General features: G+C 37.5%; 1 protein-coding gene across 2 annotated transcripts in view; it reads left to right on the top strand.

Annotated features, from left to right (window-relative positions):
* The window catches only part of ITFG1 (integrin alpha FG-GAP repeat containing 1), a 310,341-nt gene that overhangs the window by 199,719 nt on the left and 93,810 nt on the right, over positions 1–16,812 (top strand). The window lies entirely within an intron of this gene.

The raw sequence follows: 16,812 nt of genomic DNA, 5'->3' as shown, positions 1-16,812 counted from the left end.
CCAAGTTTCTCTACTCTACACTCACTGTTTTTCCCTTTGTAATTCGTTAGTTTTGGGGGGCAATATTCTAATATTACATTAATAGCCTTTTCTTTATGAGACCTTTCCCTAGCACCTTTAGAGTACATTGACAACTGCCTGAATCAACCTTCTACATTTGTCAACCAGCGATTCTCTGTTTCCATCAATTGACATTCTGTTGTTCATCTTGTATCTCCCTTGCCCCAAGCCTGCAATCAGACATTTCTCCAAGGAGTCTTGGTTCCTTTTAGTAGAGAACAGTATTTCAAAACCACATTCTGAAATGGTTGCCCAGTGTGCTAGTTGCTACTGGGTTATCATTTCTTCCAGGTTCTCTCAATGGAGAGAGAATACAGGTGTTGATTCACATATGCACATACAAATGTACACATTTGTAACTATATTTACATCTATTTATATTTGCATATACTAACTATAAAACCATGAATCATCACTATAATTTCATTTTTAATCCAAAAGGAGCACTTCAGGGTCTCTTCTAATCTTGTCTCTTTTTGTAGATAGCTCTCCCAGCAGTGAGAAATGTGACTTCTGTTTTTCTCATTGTGTACCTATTTGTTCACTGCAACCAATGCCGGTAGTGTCCTCCACTTGACACCTGTGTTTGTCATAAAGACCCCGTACATATTTTGTTGAGTGCATGCTTAAGTATTTTATTTTCTTTAAGATGGCTATAGAGGATATTGTGTTTTTAAGTTTTGCTTCCACATATTGTAGTATATGGATATGAAATTTATTTTTGTTTGTCAATCTTGTGTATACAGTGACCTTGCTGATTCTAGAAGGATTTTTTGTAGATTCCTTGGGATTTTCTACACAGACAACTTTGTCATCTGCAAAGAGAGATAATTTTCTTGCTAATCCATATGCCTTTTTTTTTTCTTGTGCTGGCTAGAATTTTCATTTACTGTGTTGAATAAGTGGTGAGCGTGGACATACTTGTCTCGTTTCCAGTCTTAAGGGGATATAACATTTTATCTTTCATACTTAAATGTTATATAGAGTTTTTTGGTAGATGCTCTGTATATACTAAAGAGGTTCTCCCTATTCCTAGTTTGCTGAGGGTTCTATCATGAACTGGTGTTTGAGAAGTGACTGTTTTTGCATTACTATTGTAATAGCCAACACCAGGAGAGCCATATTGATTTGTTTGTCAACAAAATGACACATGTACTTTGTAGAAATATTTATTATGGGTTTGAAATAAGCATAAATAGCTGAACACAGAAAAGCAACAGAATAACAGATTAGTGTTGAGATTTATTTTGAGAGATAAAACTGATAAAACATGCATTCTTCCTTTCTAAATGGCAAATTCAGTCTTATTTGAACTAAGAGTTCCACCCATCTTCCTTATTACTGCAGCCACAAAATACTTATACATCAATCTAATAATTTCTGTACTTTTTATTATCCATTTCCTGTCTGTTGCCATTTTCAAGAAAGTACTATTTGGCTATGTTGAAGCTAAAAAAATTTAAATATACGGTTTATTTGGTATGCTATTAATTTTATAGTTTGAAATACATTTTCTTATCTCTGTCCTTCTTCAACTGGACACCTCTAGATAAGACAGCGAGAATTCTTAAAAGTTTTGCTAACCCTAATTGTGTATGTAATTAGAATAACCAAGTTCAGTTAATTGGAACAAAGAGATTTTGGAGTAAGAGTTTGGGATTTGATTCCTTAGGGATAAACTACTAAATCCAGTACAGCCATTTGACGGCTACAGATTTTGGTTCCCAGGTGAACTAAACAGAAGTCACATATTTATAGGATAAAAATAACTAAAAAAAAAAATCAGTCCTCCCAGAACTTTGGGAGGCTGAGGCAGGTGGATCACTTGAAGTCAGGAGTTAAGCCCAGCCAACATGGTGAAATCCCTGTCTCTACAAAAATACAAAATTTAGTTGGGTGTGGTGGCATGTAACTATAGTCCCAGCAAATCTGGAGGCTGAGGCTGGAGCCTAGGAGGCAGAGGTTGCAGTAAGCCAAGATCATGCCACTGCACTCCAGCCTGAACTACAGAGCAAGGCTCTGTCTCAAAAAAGAAAAAAAAAAAAGAATTAAAATCAAATCCGTTATTTTACCTTTGATCATGAGCATCATCCTTCTTGGTGAAGAACAGCACACTTTTAGTCTTCATTTGTTTAAATATCAAATTTAATCTTGCCTTCCTCCATCCATTTCAGAATACTTGGCAAGCACTCTGAAATCTAGGCTTATTTACTTGTGTCCTTGGCATTGGCATCTCTCTTACTCCTAGTATACTATAATGATCCAAGCAATTTAAGAGTAGCATCTGTCTTATTTCTCTTTGATTGTCATGTGCCTAACACAGGGCCTGGTACATAGGAAGCGTTCAGGAATTTATTTCAAATAAATAGCCAGCTATCTTTTGAGGCCTGGATTGGCTATCTTGATTAACAATGTTCCCCTCTTCTCTAGTACCTAAGCAACAGTTGATGCCTCTGACCCTTCTGTGTCTCTAAGAAGCATTCTGCCAAAATAGGTGAAATGCCAATTCAAAGTCAGATTTCTACCTTGACTTGTTTGCTGATATTAAGGACACAACTAGTCAATTGTTCATTTCTTGAAAAGATTGAAATGCCCTTTCCTAGCTTAGCTTCTCAAGTCTACCCATTTTGCAGATTCTCTGTGACTGAAAACTCTAATTTACATAATTTTTCATGCTTACACCAAAAATGCACAGAAAAATTTAACACGTGATGAGTAACTGCATTTTTCCTCTCATTATTTTAATGGGATCCTATAAAACTCACCATTTTGCTTCAACCTAGAATAAGTGTGATTTGCTTCAAAAATATACATTAAATTGGAATTAATAATTCTCTTTCAAAATATTGTTTTCTATTTAATGAGATAACTGTAGGCTTTTTCCTTCTTTCATTTGAATTTTGCCGGTATACTTCAGTAAACTTTTTTGAGATAGAGTCTCACTGTGTTGCCCAGGTTGTAGTGCAGTGGAGCGATCTTGGCTCACTGCACCCTCGGCCTCCCAGGTTCAAGCGGTTTTCATGCCTCAGCTTCCCGAGTGGCTGGGATAACAGGCACGTGCCGCCATACCTGGCTAATTTTTTGTATTTTTAGTAGAAACAAGGTTTCGCCATGTTGGCCAGGCTGGAGCCAGTGTACATTAAAGGAACTATTTTCTCAAGTCTGAAACTTAAAAAAAAAAAAAACATAGATTCATTACTTAGTTCATCTGAATGTGGTATGTGCATGTGCCTACTTGGACAGATTAAAGATTAATTCTTTCTAGAACAGATGTTAGGCATTAAGTACCAAGGAAAATTTCAAGTGCAAGAGATATTCATCTGTATATTGTTAGAACAAATCAAGTTCTCCCTGTGCTCATCAAGTTATTTTGTTCAAGGTTTGAAGCCACTTTTATACTAAAAGTTCTGTTTTATACTCTTAAAATAGAATGTGATTGAACTATTTATACTTGTGGCAGTTTTGCTGACTAGCATGAGGGCCCGTGACTTCACTGCTTTCCATGCTCAAGTCTGCAGGCCCTTTCATCACACAGGTTTCCAGCCAGGTAGAATGGATGGGAATTAGAGCATAGGGTTTTTGTAACATTGATAAGATAGTCCAATTCCCAGTTGTAATAATAATAATAATATTCTAAAGAGAGAAGGCATTTCTAAGGGTGAAGCAAAAGAAGGTCTGAATTTTTTTTGTATTGATCATTTAGAAATTATCCACATGGAAAAATGTGCCCATATAATTTAGGGTCCCAAGTTCTTCCTTGGCATTTATTCCTTTACATTTTTTTAAATTAAAAAAACAAGATCTTAGATATGGGAGAGAAAAAAATCTCAAAAGGCATCTTGCCCAAGTCTAACCTAATGCAACATCTTAGTCAGCTTCTGCTTGAATGCTTTGTACCAAAGGAGACCTCACCTGCTCATAACGCAACATCGACTTCTATGAATCAGTTTAGTTGTTAGAAAACTTAAGTCAAAATGTGCATATTTAGTTACTTCTGTCCATTGATACTCATGTCTGGCATATAGTAGGCCCTTGATTAGTGTCTGTTGAATTTTTTCAATAAAATTACTATATCTTTTATTGTTAAAGCAGACCCTAAAGTAGGGGTCCCCAAGCCCCAGGCCTCAGACCAATACCATTCTGAGGCTATTAGGAACCAGGCCACGCAACAGGAGGTGAATGGCCAGAGTGAGCAAAGCTTCACCTTTGTATTTACAGCTGCTCCCCATCGCTCGCCTGAGCTCTGTCTCCTGTTAGATCAGCAGCAGCATTAGATCCTCTTAGGAGGGCGACCCCTGTTGCGAACTGCACATGTGAGGGATCTAGGTTGTATGTTCCTTTTGAGAATCTAACATACCTTCATACCTTGTGATCTGAGGTAGAACAGTCCTGAAACCATCTCCCGCCTGACCCCCATCCATGAAAAAATTGTCTTTCTTCCACAAAACCCATCCCTGGTGCCAGAAAGGTGGGGGACCACTGCCCTAACTTATAATCATAGTTACAAAATACTCAGAACACATGGTCCTGCTCAGGAAAACGTAGCCTTCTTTACATGATTAAGTAGTGAGACAGCAAACTACCTGAGAGCAAAATGACATGTCTGCGGCCCTTTTTTAAAGTAATCCAGGGATGTGGAATCTGGGGTACAGATGACACAAAGTTGGCCATATGCTGTTGACACTTTTTGAAACTGTGAGAAATGTGTTTCTTTTCAGTTTTATATATGTTCGGACTTTTGTTTGAAATGTTCCATGATAAAAAGTTAAAACAACCTAAGAGAGTCTTGAGAAGCTCTAGTCAGGAGAATTTAAGAATCCCTGGCCTTCGACTCCCCAGCTTAAATCAGGGCGGGTTGCCCTGCAGTCTCCGGAACGTAGGAGAGGATTCTCCACACATCTTCAAGCTGAGACCCAGAGATAGCCAATTTGGTACAGGAGGTTTTAGTTTTAGAAAACAGGATAACTTTGCATTTAAGATATTAACATAAATATTAATAAGGTAATTTACAGAAAGGTTACAGGAAATGAGATTCCAATTTAAAGCAATCATTTGGAAGAAAAATACCTTCTGGTTGTTTTGAGATACCCTCCCACTCTTTCCTTTGATTATTAGTTATTTGCCTTAAGTCAGTTACTATTATGTAATTACCCTTCATAGCCATTGGCAATGTCCACAGCTGATTTTGCCCTTGAATTATTCTGTTACTCTAATGCTCAAATCAGCCTATACTAAATGCCGCTGTTTTTCAGTTATGGAAATTGGGGATACTTAAGGTTTTATTTGCCGCCACGGCGATACAAACTGCCCTTTTGCATTTCTTACACACAACACAGCAGATCCACCACATTTACATGAAGACAGGGACCTTGTGTATTACAGAATTGTGGGGTTCCTATCCCCTGAATTTAGACTAGTTACTGGCTCTCATCTTTTATTGATATTCCCGTCAGATACACCTGAAGGTTCTGAATCTTAATTCTAGTCTAGAAGTTACCTTTTTCTTTTTTTTTTTATTGCACTTTAGGTTTTGGGGTACATGTGAAGAACATGTAAGATTGTTGTATAAGGTACACACATGACAGTGTGATTTGCTGCCTTCCTCCCCATCACCTATATCTGACATTTCTCCCCATGCTATCTCTCCCCACCCTCCGCTGTCCCTCCCCTATTAACCCCCGACAGACCCCAGTGTGTGATGCTTCCCTCCCTGTGATCATGTGTTCTCATTGTTCAACACACCCCTATGTGTGAGAACATGCGGTGTTTGATTTTCTGTTCTTGTGTCAATTTGCTGAGAATGATGGTTTCCAGGTTCATCCATGTCCCTACAAAGGACACGAACTCATCGTTTTTGATGGCTGCATAATATTCCATGGTGTATATGTGCCACATTTCCCCTTTCTAGTCTATCATCGTTGGGCATTTGGGTTGGTTCCAGGTCTTTGCTATTGTGAACAGTGCTGCAATGAACATTCATGTACATGTATCCTTATAGTGGAACAATTTATAATCCTTTGGATATATATCCAGTAATGGGATTGCTGAGTCAAATGGAATTTCTATTTCTAGGTCCTTGAGGAATCGCCACACTGTCTTCCACAGTGGTTGAACTAATTTACACTCCCACCAGCAGTGTAAAAGTGTTCCTTTTTCTCCACATCCTCTCCAGCATCTGTTGTCTCCAGATCTTTTAATGATCGCAATTCTAACTGGCATGAGATGGTATCTCAATGTAGTTTTGATTTGCATTTCTCTGATGACCAGTGATGATGAGCATTTTTCCATATGTTTGTTGGCCTCATGTATGTCTTCTTTGGTAAAGTGTCTGTTCATGTACTTCACCCACTTTTGAATGGGCTTGTTTGTTTTTTTCTTGTAAATCTATTTTAATTCTTTGTAGATTCTGGATATCAGCCCTTTGTCTGATGGGTAGACTGCAAAAATTTTTTCCCATGCAAAAATGTTTTCCCATTCTGTTGGTTGCCGATTCACTCTAATGACTGTTTCTTTTGCTGTGCAGAAACTGTGGAGTTTGATTAGGTCCCATTTGTCTATTTTGGCTTTTGTTGCCAATGCTTTTGGTGTTTTGGTCATGAAGTCCTTGCCTATGGCTATGTCCTGAATGGTTTTGCCTAGATTTTATTCTAGAGTTTTCATGGTGTTAGGTCTTATGTTTAAGTCTTCAATCCATCTGGAGTTAATTTTAGTGTAAGGTGTCAGGAAGAGGTCCGGAAGTCCTTGCCTATGGCTATGTCCTGAATGGTTTTGCCTAGATTTTATTCTAGAGTTTTCATGGTGTTAGGTCTTATGTTTAAGTCTTCAATCCATCTGGAGTTAATTTTAGTGTAAGGTGTCAGGAAGAGGTCCGGTTTCTGCTTTCTGCACATGGCTAGTGAGTTTTCCCAGCACCATTTATGAAACAGGGAATCCTTTCCCCTTTGCTTGTTTTTGTCAGGTTTGTCAAAGATCAGATGGTTGTATATGTGTGGTATTGCCTCTGAGGCCTCTGTTCTGTTCCATTGGTCTATATCTCTGTTTTGGTACCAGTACCATGCTGTTTTTATTACTGTAGGCTTGTAGTATAGTCTGAAGTCCAGTAGTGTGATGCCTCCAGCTTTGTTCTTTTTGCTAAGTTACCTCATTTCTAACAAACCTGGATGAACCCTGTTTACCCTGGCACTTTTAAAATTATAGCAGTATCTTTACCTTTACCTACCAAACAAGATGAGACCCTTCCTTTGGGAAGAGTGTTGGTTTTTTGTTGTTGTTGTTTTGTTTTTTTCATGACAAGCAGATAGTTGATGGGAAAGCTTTTATTCCCCTTGCCTGCCTCCAGTTTTTGTTGAAATAATATGAAAGTTTGATTTCTGGATGCTTAATTTGCTTTACTTTTTCTGCCTTCTATTTTATAAATCCTTTCTTAATAATTCCCAACCATATTATTAGTAATTAAACTTAAATTTTACCAACTTTTATTGCCACCTTTTTTCTTATGTACCACATTTTCCCCTTTCTTTATTCCCACTCCATTTCTTTTGATGAAATATTTTCTAAAGTGAGTTTTAGAATAAATTGTACTTAGGTTAATATATTTTCTGAGTGCTGGTATGTCTTAAAATATCTTTCTCTTGCCCTTACTGTTAGGACTAAGTTTGCTAATGGAATTTTATAAACATTGCTCTACTTTCTTCTTGCATATAGAGTAGTCCCCCCTTATCCACAGTTTCAGTTTCTGTCGTTTCAGTTACCCACAGTCAACTGTATTTTGAAAAGATGTGAGTACATTATAAGAAAATATTTTGAGAGTGAAAACCACATTCATATAACTTTTATTATAGTATATTGTTATAATTGTTCTATTTTATTGTTATTGTTAGTCTCTTACTATGCCCAGTTTATAAATTAAACTTTGTCATAGGTATATACATGCAGGAAAAAACAGCATATTTAGTATTCAGTGCTCTGCATGGTTTCAGGCCCCCACTGGTGATCTTGGAACATGTCCCCTTGGGTAAGTGGGGGCTACTATAATATGCCAGTCTTTGAAATACCCTCCTGTTCCTGTGCATGTTCTGTTTAGGTGGGGGCCATTTATATGATTGCTCATGTTAGTCTTCCTGCTCTTAAGCTGTTGCTTTTCTTGTGCATAAGGATTTTTCTCTGCTTACATTTCTTAAAAGAATCAGGTGTAATCCCAGCACTTTGGGATGCCAAGGCGGGTGGATCATGAGGTCAGGATATCGAGACCATCCTCGTCAACATGGTGAAACTCCATCTCTACTAAAAGATACAAAAAATTATCTGGGCGTGGTTGGGCATGCCTGTAATCCCAGCTACTCAGGAGGCTGAGGCAGGAGAATTGCCTGAACCCAGGAGGCGGAGGTTGCGGTGAGCCGAGATGGCCCCCCTGCACTCCAGCCTGGGTAACAAGAGCGAAACTCCGTCTCAAAAAAAAAAGAATCAGGGTTGGTGGGTAGTATAAGCAGAGTGGGTTACTATGCAATTCTGCCCAGCAGACAATTGCCACTGCTTCCTTTCTCCTTTCCCCTTTGGGACTCACAAGCTGGGAGCCCACCATGGGTAAAAGCTATTGAGCAAAGTGATGGCCTGGGGGCTGTCAGACAGCAGAGCCAGTGTGATGCCTTACAATTGAACTCCAACTGCCTGCCTTCTCTGTGAAAGTCACTAGTGAGGGGCGCAAGAGCCCTGGCTTACTCCAGTGGCCTCATTTGTGCTTTCCATTGGGAAATAATGAAAGGATGTTACAGTGAGGCACTCTGCTTTGCTGAGCATTTTTTTTTTTTAGGTGTCAAGAGTCTTGCTCGGTAGCCCAGGCTGGAGTGCAGTGGCGCAATCTCAGCTCACTGCAACCTCTGCCTCCCAGGTTCAAGCAATTCTCTGCCTCAGCATCCTGAGTAGCTGGGACTAAAGGCGCCCACCACCACACCTGGCTTATTTTTGTATGTTTAGTAGAGATGGGATCTTGGCCAGGCTGGTCTTGAATGCCTGAGCTTCTGATCTACCCACCTCGGCTTCCCAAACTGCTGGGATTACAGCCGTGAGCCACCGCACCCAGCCTACTGAACCTTTTTCTGTTGTTTCATCCTGTATGCTAAAAAGTTTGTGTTTTTGGCAACACCATGAAGTTATTTAGGGCACTGACTAGAAGCACCAGCAAATCCCCCACTTTTACTTAGCTAACAAGAACTACCAAGTAACAAGAACTACTAAGTAACAAATGCAGCTTTTCCTGTCACCAGCCTCAGACCTGCTTTTCAGAGACTTTCAGTTTCCTCTCTGTCCTCAGCCCTGGCATGTTTCCCTTTTCAGCCAAAACGCTGAGCTGAAAGGTTTCCCAGTGGGCTGCTGGGGGGGGTCCACCCCATTGTCCCAATAGCTCTCTGACCTGCTCAGCACTAAATTAGCTCTTTCTCAATCTTATTCATCTATTCAGTATCCTTTTAAGAATTTCTCAAGATATCTATCATTTATTATTTTTGAACGTTGCAATGACAGTTAGGGAATTAAGGAAGTAAATATATGTTTTGTTTTTGAAATTGTCTACTAAAAGTTACTTCAAACAGTCTTACCTGGAACCAATATGTTTTGTGTTTTTTAACTACTTTTTTCACATTTTTTAATATAAGGGGTACAATATGTTATTTTAGTATATGTATACCTTGTGAAATTATTAAATCAGGCCAATTAATATATCCATCATGTCACATATTTATCATTTTTTTATTTGATATGTTCTTAAAGGTCAAACTGCTCCTGAGTATAGCAAAAATTTTAACAAATTTCTATGTTATATATTTATATGTGTATATATATTTGCATAGGTATAAAGTATCTAACTCCCACATTTGATACTAATATGTACACATAAAGAGCAAGATTAAAATTACTTCAAAGATCATCTTGTAGGTTTCTGTATTTTTTTTTTACAAACAGCATATCATTTTACTTACTATTTAGTAAAATAATGAATGAAAGATAGGTAATCAGTAACAGACCAAAAAAATCTTTCATAGAATGTCTAAAATAATGTCATCTAAATGACAAGAATGTCTGGGGTCAGGTACTTAAGTTTACACATGTGCTCAAAGCTTGAGTAATTTTTAGAGAGGTGATAATGTTTTTGTGTTCATGTATCTTAAAGAAACAAAAGCTTAAAGACATTTTCAGAGAAGGAATGTGAATAGTCACTCACAATCTAGGCAAGAACTTTTTACTTAAAACACAACTAAAACCATTGTACAGCATTGACCTTTACAGCTTTGGCTCTGTTTAACTCATCCTCCCAGCCTGCACGCTGGTTTAGTGTTGTAATATTTATGCATGATTATTGCCATATTTGGCTTTTGGTTTTGACATTTTTGTGAAAAGCGAATATAAACTGAATCACAAAGCTAGAAGCCAAATTTTTATATTTTAACTATCTTTAAGGATACATGGGCCATAGCATACAATATGATTTAACATGAAATGATAAAATCCTAAGCATTGTCATGTTAAAAGAAACTTATAAATTGCACATCCCATTGTCCATATTTTAAACTACAAATTAAATCTCCTGATAATCAGTATTTCAAATAGCTCATCAAGTATTTTGATTCTTGCTTTTTGTTTAATTGTGAATAGGCTATTTTCATATTTTTTTAATCTTTAAAAACAAATTTGGTTTTAAATATCCCTAGGAGTATTAGAAATTACTTTTTGGAACAGTTCATTTAAAAGGCTATTACACAATGTTATAAGAATCCTGTGTAGATGTTTGTAATTTTTTTCTTTTTTGAGATGCAGTTTTGTCTCTCAGGCTGGAGTACAGTGGCATGATCTTGACTCACTGCAACCTCCACCTCCTGGGTTCAAGCAATTCTCCTGCCTCAGCCTCCACAGTAGCTGGGATTACAGGAATACATCACCATGCTCAGCTAATTTTTGTATTTTTAGTAGAGACAGAATTTCACTGTGTTGGCTAGGATGGTCTCAAACTCCTCACCTCAAGTGATCTGCCCACTTTGGCCTCCCAAAGTGCTGGGATTACAGGCATGAGCCACTGCACCAAGCCACTAATATGATTACAAATAATATGTAATTACAAAAGCTTATGAAATTGTTAAAAATTCTTAAACTTCTAGAGTAGACCATTAGCAAAAATTAGCTAGTTAAAAAATATTCGGTAACACTTGAACTAAGCAACACAGAGAGACACTTAAAAATCAAACAAAAACAGTTCTTGCTTTCAAGAAGCTCACAGAGGCAAACAAGACAAATAGTAGAAGGCTGGAATTGCATACAGGTATCTGTCCTGTTAAATTTCCCTTTTCCGTAATGGACCCTGTATGTATTTTAGCATACCTTCCCAGTTATTATACTTAAAAAAAAAATAAGTTTTACATCACCCATAAGCCTATATTTTTATATCAATAATATAATGGTCCCACTTTTAAAAAGTGGGCTTTTGCTGTAATCAGTAAATTCAGCCTTGGAACATTTACTAGTGTTTTTTTTTTTTTTTTTTAACCTAACTGAAGCACAGATGATGAAATTTTTATTCAGATATCACTGGGGAAATTACATTCTTGCATTCATTTAATAGACTAATTTAAATACTTTTTACTTGTTCCTAAGCTTGACATTATGGAGTTTTTAAATTTTAATTTCAGGGTGACATTTGTAGAAACACCACCAGTCTGTCCTTTTACTTTTTTGATTATGCAAGAGAACTTTAAAACATTATTTCTTTTATTTATTGGTAAGGTTTTGGTTTAGTATTTATTTAGTTTTGTTTTCTGATTACAAAAGTAAGTGAGCCGATTGTAAAACATTTGGAAAGTCTGTAAAAGTATTTTAGAAAAGCTGTGCTCTTTGTCCCTTGGTATATATAACCACCGTGAGCACTGAGCATTCTCTGCCTGCTTCTGTTGGTTCCTGAAGTTTCAGGCACACCAAAAGAAGCTGCAGCAATGAAAGCTGATGCCTGAAATCCAGAATGATAGAATCTGTAATTTGTTTTAAAAACAAAACAGTAATAGCTAACATTTAGTGTTTATCATGTGCCTTCTGCTTTACATGATTGCTTCATACAATAGTATCCTATATATAAGTTTTAGATGAAAATATGTATGTTTTCTTGGTAGCATAATGTTACATATACTGTAAGGACAAAGAGAACACAGAAAATTAGCTTACGTAATAGCAAGTTCCATTTCTGGTTCTGTTCTGCATTTCTGACTTTGAGAGGTTGCATCATCCATGATCCAGCCTCATTCCTTCAGACCCTGACTATTCAAGGCTCTCAGTGTTCTAGATAATTTTATCACATGTGAGCAAACTTAAACAAAGAGCCCTTTAAACCCAGGCTACTTCCCTCTGAGCTAGGGTGAGTGTTAAGCACCTGAAACTAGCAATATAGATCCCAGTTTGGAATGAAAGAATTATGAAATAATTTATAAGGTTTATAAAAACTCCAGTTTGCAGGTTTTTATAAACCTTATAAATTATTTCATCCAACTCTCTTACTTTAAATGTTTTTTTAAAACCATAAAAGAGAGAGAGGTGAAGTCTTTTGCCCATGATCACATCTTTCATTAGCTAACACAGCAAGACATGGTCCTACTTGATGAGATTTTCTGTGCTGAATGAATAGAAAGGAGTGGCACTTAAGGCTTTGAGCTAGCATTGGTGTCAGTCGCTTTGAGGTGTACCCTTATCAACACTCATAACCTGGAGACTTAGTTTCTGTTAGTAGCAAATTATTAACAGAAGATGGACTACTAATACACATATAACATTTACACTCTTGTGTTTTCCAGCAGTATTTAATTCAGTTCTGCCTTTTATGAAGAATTTATATCTCTAATTTTAATAAACTGTCATTGAAACCATATTCCTGATGAGTCTGTCCCTTTGATATACTGAGCAATAAGAGGAGAAAAATGAGAATAAAAATTTTCTTTATATGGTCTGTAAATTTCAAGAAACCTAATGTTTTTCAGACTTTTTTTTCAAATTTCATTAACTCAACAGGGGAAGAAGATAATAAGTATGAGAGTGAATGTCTTCTTTTTTTCTTACAAGAAAATTCGGGCAGGCACAGTGGCTCACCCCTGGAATCCCAGCACTTTCGGAGGTCGAGGTAGTTGAATCACTTGAGGCCCCAAGTTTAAGACCAGCCTGTTCAACATGGCCAAACCCCATCTCTACTAAAACTATAAAAATCAGCCAGGTGTGGTGGCGGGCACCTGTAATCTCAGCTTCTGGGGAGACTGAGGCACAAAAATCACCTGAACTTGGGAGGTAGAAATTGCAGTGAGCTGAGATTGTGCCACTGCACTTCAGCCTGGGTGACAGAGTGAGACTCCATCTCAAAAAAAAGAAAAAAGAAAAAAAAACTAAAGACTGGGTCACAGAGGATTTGAGTGGTAAAGCTAAAAGTCAAATTTTTTCCTTCCTTCTGTAGCTCTCCTTAACAAAAGCAGTATCATTACTGAATGTAGCTAAAGACATATATATTTTCCTACCTTACATTAAACATTCATAGCTAGTAGAGCCCAGAAGCCATGCAGACTGAGGCTGCCTCACCTGCTGCATAGCCATATAGATGTCACTGGAAAAATACCAAGTTGTTCTGTAGGTAAAATAATAATTTCTGAGCGGATGCAGATTAACCTTTATAATACTATGTTGAGAGTTCAGAATTCCTAATTAAACAATATTATGAACCAGCATGATAATTAATTAAGGGTTAGTATTGTTTTTCCTTGAATCTGTGATTGCAAAAACCAAGGAAATGCATATTCTAATTTGTATTATGTAGATATCCCTTTTTAGAACACTTATCTCTGGCAAATACGTATCATATTTTTTTCCTGTGTAATACCTAGTTTGACTTTATTTTATAAAATTTCTTAGTGGAGAAAAGACGTAGCAAAGTTAGGGTTACATTTAAGACCTATCATGAGATCCTAATGTTACAATGTGAAACTTCAAAAATTGACAGGAAGTCTTGTGAAGAAACAAAAACAGATGCAGAAACCAAGTTTTTAGCTTACTATATACAAAATGAAATAAACTATTACATGATTTTTGAATTAGGATTAGTATTAGGTGATTAATACTAATGTAATTATGTGTTGTGTTAGTAAATACTCTTAAATATGCTAACCAAGACACAAACATTTTATCTTGTACAGAAAATAACCCAATGGTTCATCGATTTCTCATCTCCTATCATAGTAGGATGTGTTCTTTAAATGAGTTAGTTTCTTGCTGCTTGTTGAAAGCAGTGGTCACATAATCTTGCAAAAAGAGTTCCATTCACCCTGTGACCTTGAGTATGGGCCCAAACTTCAGTTCTTCAGTTTCCTCTTCTTAAAAAAAAGATGAGGAGGCGGTGACAATTAGAATTATTTCACAGTCTTGATATGAGGATTAAGGAAGAGCATTTGTAAAAGCAAATTCACAGCTTGGCACTTACCAGAAGATCAATAAATGATCTTTTTAGATGTTTGATAGTCTTTTCTGGAGAGTAGTTTCATTGTATACATCAAAAGCTTTAAGATTGAACCCAGAAATTCTGTTTTATAAATTTATCCCAAGGAAATTGTCAGAGATGTACCAAAGATCTATGTATAAATATACTAGGTCCATAAAGCTGATCTTGCCAATGGTGTTTTTAGAAGGAAAAAAAGTCGGGGTATGAGGAGAAGAACTTAAACATCCTAATAAAAAGAAGGGATAAATACACACACACACAAATTGAATACCGTGCAATTATGTGGTTGATGTAATAGGTGAGGGGAGATTACACAATAGTATGTAGTATGATTTTATTTACATAATTTTTTTCGAGACGGAGTTTTGCTCTTATGCCCAGGCTGGAGTGCAATGGCACAATCTCAGCTCACTGCAACCTCCATCTCCCAGGTTCAAGCAATTCTCTTGCCTCAGCCTCCCTAGTAGCTGGGATTACAAGCATGCATCACTATGCCTGGCTAATTTTTTTATATTTTTGGTAGAGATGGGTGGGATTTCACCACGTTGGCCAGGCTGGTCTCAAACTCCTGACTTTATGTGATCCCCCTGCCTCAGCCTCCCAAAGTGCTGAGATTACAGGCATTAGCTACCACACCTGGCCTAAAAACTTTTTTAAAACAAAGTATGTGTGTGTATTAGTCTACTCAGGCTTCCATAACAAAATACCACAAACTGAGTACTGGGAAGGTAGATTCTCTCTAAGCAGCCTCGCTTCCTGGCTTCTAGGTGGCTGCCATCTCAGTGTGAGCTCTCATGTTCTTGTCATGTGCAGGTAGAGAAAAACTGCAAGCTCTCTTATTAGGAGACACTGATCCTCTCCCTGTGACTTTGTTTAACCTTAATTACTTCCTTAGAGGTCCCAAGAACAGCCACGCAGGAGGTTAGGGCTTCAACATATGAATTTGAGGGAGGGGGTACTCATTCAGTTCATAACATAAAAAGGGGTAAATACACACACACACACACACACACACACACACAAAATGGAGTACCATGCAATTATGCATAATTATGCATAACATAAGAGACAGGATAAAACCAGACTTTGTTCTGTACTCACAAAGTCACTACAACACAGAATACTTTATCTCTGGTCACCAGAATATGTAGGGATTCTGCCTCCCACCTCCATACACCAACCAATCGATCAATTCTGACTCTATCAGTCTGTCAGATCCCACAGGTTGACGGCTCAGCCCCACAAGATTGCCCTGCATTGCAGGTGCCAATCACATGTCTCACATTGGGACCTGTACTTCTGACTAACTGGCTATGAATCAGGGTTTCCATGACCCCCTCCTTGGTTTGATTTGGTAGAGCAGCTCACGGAACTCAAGGAAACACCTTACTTAAATTTCCTGCTTATTATAAAACATATCTCAAAGGATACAGGCAAACATCCAGATGGAAGAGATGCATGGTGCTGGGTATGAATAAGTTCCTGTTTTTGAACATGATGTAAATGAAATCATACAGGATATGTTGTTGGCATCTGTCTTCGTTTGCTCAACACAGATTCATTCAACACACACTTTTATTTACTTATTTATCTATTTAGAGATGGAGTCTCCCTCTGTCGCCCAGGCTGGAGTGCAGTGGTGTGATCTCAGCTCACTGCAACCTCTGCCTCCCGGATTCAAGTGATTCTCCTGCCTCGGCCTCCCAAGTAGCTGGGATTACACGCTCCTGCCACCACTATGGCTAATTTTTGTATTTTTAGTGGAAACGGCGTTTCACCATGTTAGCCAGGCTGGTTTTGAACTAATCTGCCTGCTTCGGCCTCCCAAAGTGCTGGGATTACAGGTGTGAGCCACCGTGCCCAGCCCAACACACACTTTTAAATAGAACTTTATTAAACATGTTTGCCTGCATCTTGTTTTTTTCACCTTAACAAAGTATAAGCCCCCTTTCAAGTCAGCACTTACAGGCCTCCCTCATTTTTCTGTTATCCTCCGTATCATTCCGTAATGTTATATATGTTCCAGAATTTATTTCCTTTTTTATCTCTTAGTGTATATTTATCTGGACTCCGGTATTTCATAGACATGAGTTGAAGAGACTGTGTTTTAAACATTAATCAATAATAACAAATTATCTTCCCTGAAAGTTGTAGGGATTTATATTTTCACCAGCATATGACACTATCCAGTTTATCACATACTCATCTGAGAGTTCTAAATTTTTATTTTACTAATGAATTTGTTT

The sequence above is a fragment of the Callithrix jacchus genome, chromosome 20 (genome assembly GCF_049354715.1).
Source record: "Callithrix jacchus isolate 240 chromosome 20, calJac240_pri, whole genome shotgun sequence".
NCBI lineage: Eukaryota > Metazoa > Chordata > Mammalia > Primates > Cebidae > Callithrix > Callithrix jacchus.
The sequence above is the reverse complement of the archived record's forward strand: the minus strand, read 5'-3'. Positions and strand labels throughout refer to the sequence as shown.